Here is a 5,716-nt window from a genome sequence, read left to right as displayed (position 1 = left end):
TGACAATTAGAATGATCGGATACAGTCTATAAAATAACAACGTTTACTATGCTTATGAACAGGAAAGCCAAACTTGAAAAATATGCCAGAAAACGAGCAACTATATATAATGACATTTGGTAATAACTTTTACAGATATTTGAAGAGATAATGGCTAAGATTTTAAAAACTGCTGATAGACATCAATACACAGAAATCCCATGAATCCCATGCTAGCTAAATAAAAAGAAAAGCACATCTCAACACTTCATAGAGAGACTGTGTAAAAGAAATCAAATAGAAAACCTTTAAAGCAACTATAGAATCAAGATAGATTACCATCAACGGAGCAACAGTTAGCTGATTTCTCAACAACTATGGAGTCCAGAAAAATTTGGAATAATAATATTCAAGATGCTGAAAAATATGATAACCAACTAAGAAGACTCTACCAACCGAAAAGTATCCTTTGGATATAACAAAATAATATAGAAATGTTCAGATCAACAGAAACTGAGTTAATCACACTAAAGGAAATTCTAATGGAGATTATTCAGATTAGAGGAAAAGTTCCCTGGGTAGAAAGTCAGAGGTATAGAAGGACATATAGAGCAATGAAAGAGACAAATTTAAATCAACACAGTATAAAACAACAATAAAGCTGCCTTGTGGTAATTAGGATTCCTATCTATCTATCGATCGATCGATCATCTATCATCTCTTCTAGATCTGTCTGAGATATTGTGATTTATAATAAGAAATACATATTTAATCTTCAACCCTATTTCCTAGCAGACAGCTCCTAAAATCCCCAAAGTGATGTGTCTTTCTGCCTTCGAAGGGGATGCCTGATCACTGATGGCCGGGGGATCCTGGATCGCTTCTGGATGAGGGGTGATTGCCAGAGGATCTAAACGTGTGATTAAAAGTTTGAAATTTGCTCTCTGCGCGACTTCCGCCGCGCAGCCATTATGGACACGAGCCGTGTGCAGCCTATCAAGCTAGCCAGGGCCACCAAAGTGCTAGGTAGCACCGGCTGGCACGGACAGTGCACGCAGGTGCGGGTGGAATTCGTGAATGACACGAGCCTCGCCATCATCCGCAACGTGAGAGGCCCGGTGCGCGAGGGCGACGCGCTCACCCTGTTGGAGTCTGAGCGAGAGGCTCAGAGTCTGCGCTGAGCTTGGGTCCTGGATGTTGGGGTCGACGCTCGGGCATGGCCATGGTCTGCGGCTGTTAAATAATGCGTTTGTGTGGTTTAACAACAACAAAAAATCTTGAAGCCGGGTTCGGTGGCTCAGCCTGTCATCCCGCGCCTTTGGGAGGCTGAGGTGAGTGGATTGCCTGAGCCTGCGGGTTCGAGACCCGCCTGGGCAGCGAGACCTCACCTCTACAATAAATTAAAACAAAACAAAACAAAACAAAACAAAAACCGCCGGGCGTGGTAGCGCATGCCTGTAATTCCGGTTACTTGGAAGGCTGAAGCGGAAGGATCGCCGGAGCCCAGCAGGTCGAGGCTGCGGTGGCCGGGAGCGGCCACTGCACTCCAGCCTGGGCGACAGAGTGAGACTCCAACTCAAAAAAACAAAACAAAACAAAACAAAACAAAAAACTTGAAACTTTCATTTCACTATAGGGAGGAAAGAAGGAGTGAAAATCGAGCTGGTCACCAATGGCCAATGATTTCATCAATTGTGGTTATAAAATAAAGCCTCCAAACAATAAAAATCCGAAGAAAGAGGTTCCGAGAGCTTTCAGGGTGCTGAACATGTGGAAGTGCTGGAAAGGTAGTGGTTTTTACTCTGTGCCCTTCCCCCCATACCTTGCCCTATGCATCTCTTCCATCTTTATCTTTTGTAGCATCCTTTATAACAAACTGGTGATGAAAGCAAAGCACTTTTCTGAGTTCTGTGTGCCACTCTAACAAATGATTGGACCTGAGAAGAGGATTGTGAAAACTCCAATTTATAGCTGGTGGATAAGAAGTTCCAGAGGCCAAGATTTGCGACTGGTACTTGAATCAGGGGCAATCTTGTGGAGCTGACCTTTAACTGTGGGATCTGACACTATCTTCAGGTACATAGTGTTAGAACTGAACTAAATTATTGATATGATACCCAGCTGATATTGTAAAATTACTCAGTGTGAGGGAAAAAAAACCCCATAAATTTGTTCACAGAAGTACTTTGTGTTGAATGTTGACTATCTCCCACACTCTCTCTCTATCCTCTATCTGTCTGTCTGTCTATCTATCTATCTATCTATCTATCTATCTATCTTCTATCTACCTACCTATCTATCCATCTGTTCATCTAGAGAAATAAAATACATAGCACCAATAAACATGTAATTGGAATGAGGGTAAATGTAGTTAAAATTTTCAAAGGCTTTTGTATTGTCCTGAAGGAGGTTATAATAATCTATTATCAGACATGAGAATGCATATCATAATCTCTAGGGTAATTACTAAAAACAAAGAAACTTAGAAACTTATTGCAGAGGTAGCTATGGTGGCTCATGCCTATAATCTAAGCACTTTGGGAAGCCAACGTAGGAGGATTGTTTGAGGCCAGGAATCTAAGACAAGCCTGGGCAATAGTGAGACTCTGTCTCTACAAAAAATAAAAATAAGCCAAAATAAACTAATTGAGAGGATAAAATTATTAAAAATAGTAAATACATTCAAAAGCAAGTAGCACCCTTCTCCTGAAGTCTGTTATCCTTATATATCACCTTTTATCATGAACATATACCAACATTCCTTGATCATGTTACACAATGAGAGGGTGTGCTATGTTAAAGAACAAATGTTAAATAACATCGAGGAATGAGGAGGACACATTCTACTGATTTTGAGGTTGATAGAGTATAAGTGGGTAAGAAGTATCATCTGAGAAGTTTCTAAGAGAAGAAATGTCCGTGAGGAACATTCACTGTGGATAATATAAAAAAGATTGTTTTCCATGGCCTGGAGACTCCCAAGGGCACAGCTGAGAGGTTTGGGAGAAAGGATGGCAATAGATATTGGATCAGCAGGGAGGAAACTGAAGGCATTGATGACCAAATGAGCTTACTCCCTAGTCAATGAATAAGCATAACAAAGATGGAAGGCACACTGAACTTAGCTGACTGAATGCTGTTCTAATTAGTCAGTGCCATAAATCTCCTGGTAAACTGTTCTGTCAAAAGCATCAACCAAAGACTGGGTGATTGGACTTCTGAAAGAGCCTTTGTCTTGAAAAAAATGGCCTTCAAAGTCTAGCTAGTCCTTATGACTAGCAACCATTTGGCTTCCTGGTGACTTAAATTATATCTTCCCTGAAACTTTGCAAAATAGTATTTGCTAAAAATAATATGTCTGTTAATTGAATTTATTCTTCTCCAAAAGCTTGATATTCTTTAGTCATGTAGTCATTCAGATACTTCAGGTCATCTTTTCAGGGGAATGAAGGAATCCAGTAAACAAGCAGCTGGATTATGTGGCTCCAGAGAGCTATATAAATCAATCAGGAATCTTGCCTATGTCTATTAGGTATGCATAGTTGTAAGGATCTTATTGTCCCTTCCTTCCTTTTGAAATCCCAGTTGGTGCTCTATGTTCAGAAATTATGGACTTACCTTAATTTCCCACAAGTGTTTTAATACATTCACCAACATAGCTTATTTTAGAAATTATATTTCATTTTATTTTGTAGTCTATCAATGGCAAAAAGTAGACTATGGCTTTTACTCCTTTTGGTTTTTGTTTCTATTGAAATAAATGGTGAGACTGTAAGGGAGAAAAAAGCCTGACTCCTGTGGTCCTTAAATAAATTGGTTATAGCTGGAGTCGTGTTGCCTGGAGGATGCCTGTTGCTTCAATGATCTGTTACTTTCACTAACTCTGCAGGGACAACTTTTGAAGCATTTTAATGATTTAAAAATCTTTATTTTAAAATTAAAAATCTAATTTGAATTCTAGATTCATAAACTGTTTGAGAAACACCTGGTAAAATATTTAAGGTCTGGTTTCTCCTGCTGAATTGTATCTTCCAGGTGGAAATGGAGCAAGATGTGGCATGGAAAAAGTATTGATCACACTACTCCTTAAGGAGTGATTTTTTTCCCCAATATTTTTTTTCCCCTTTACTTTCTGTGAATGAGAAAATAGAGGCTCCACAAAAGCAAAAATATGTTAGTCAAAGGATTTATCTTATATTAAGGAAAAAGTTGTGAGTAAAATAATCTTATGCTTGTTCCTTGCATACATGTATGTTTTGCAATTCTTGGAAAGAATCAGTAAATGGATTGAATTTTTGTCTGGACCTGTGGAGATGCAAGTAAACTGGCATTCAGCTTTTATAGATTGAGAAACTGTTATCCAAAATACTTAGGACCACTTTTCTGGACTTCAATTTTTTTCAAATTTTGAACTATTTTCATTGTACTGGTTGAACATTACAAATCTGAAATGCTCCAATGAGAATTTCCTTTGAAATATTTGTGCTCAAATATTTGTGCTCAAAAGATTTTGGATTTTGAAACATTTCAAGTTTCAGATTTTGGATCTAGGTGCCCAAATTGATCTGTAAACTAGAGCCTGATGAGGAGGAGATACTACTATTTGAAAGCAGGTATTAGAAACCTCTTAGGCAGCTCGTTTTTGTTTTTGAGTTGCTTCTCTGACTCTGTGTTAGTTTCGTTTAATTTTGAATTATTTCCTCTTCCTTTTAAAATATTAAGTGTATGTTTTTGGTAGTAAAAGGAATAATGCTTATGGGGTAGAAGATTATAAAAGTATACAATAATATAAGGTGTATTGTAATAGAGGAATTACACCCAGTTATAGTTTTGTTAACATTTTGGAATATTCTTACATGTAAAAAAACCCCTTATATATATAAACACATATACACACTTACACACACTCCTATACAGAGTATACCAATGATTCTCAATCTCACTGTATATTAAAAATCATCACAATGTACTTTATGTAAGAAAGTATTACCAAAAATTCTAATCATGGGCAACTCCTTTGGGTCCCCTCCCACTGTGGGAGCTTTTCTGTCCTCTTAATTAATCCTGCTTTGTCAAAAAACAAAGAAACAAAAAAACACTAATCATTAAACAATGCTTAAAGAATAATTCTTACCTTTACCTTAAAAGATTGTTAATAATATACATTTATTTTAAGTTAATATTTAACGTATGTATGTACATGTGCATATTTATAAAATTATTTATCAAATATGTATATAACTTCATATTCTGATTTTTTCATTTAATATAAGTATTTCCATGTTGTCAAAAGTCTCAGTAATCATCATCCCTAATAACCACAAAAATTCCATCTTATGAAACTATCAAAAATATTTATTGTCCTATTGTTGAACATTAAGTTTATTTCCAGTAAATACATTATGATGAACATAATGAGCTAAATCTTTACACACATTTCTGATTATTTCCTTAGGATAGACTTCCTACATGGACCTCATTAGATCCAAAAGGGAAAGGGGGCAAAACTTTGGTCAAGAAAACATAAGCTTTCCTAGGAACCCCATAGTAGATTTCCTATTACATCTCATTGACCAGAACAGTGTCACATGTCCCATGGTCACTCATGACTAGAAGGTAGAGAGAGGCTAAACTAGTCTACAAGTAGAGTCTATCTCTATAATTATGCAACTTTTTAAAAAACACATCTTTTATCCTCTTTCATGGGACACAGTCACCTTTCCCCCCAAATCTCATG

At 37.1% G+C, this 5,716-nt stretch overlaps 1 pseudogene; it reads left to right on the top strand.

Annotated features, from left to right (window-relative positions):
- The first annotated feature begins 950 nt into the window (after positions 1–950).
- LOC103257495 lies at positions 951–1,160 on the top strand (annotated as a pseudogene).
- The last annotated feature ends 4,556 nt before the right edge of the window (positions 1,161–5,716 follow it).

The sequence above is a fragment of the Carlito syrichta genome, unplaced genomic scaffold (assembly GCF_000164805.1).
Source record: "Carlito syrichta isolate Samal-C Ts95f unplaced genomic scaffold, Tarsius_syrichta-2.0.1 Scaffold80634, whole genome shotgun sequence".
NCBI lineage: Eukaryota > Metazoa > Chordata > Mammalia > Primates > Tarsiidae > Carlito > Carlito syrichta.
This window is presented reverse-complemented; position numbering and strand designations above follow the sequence as displayed.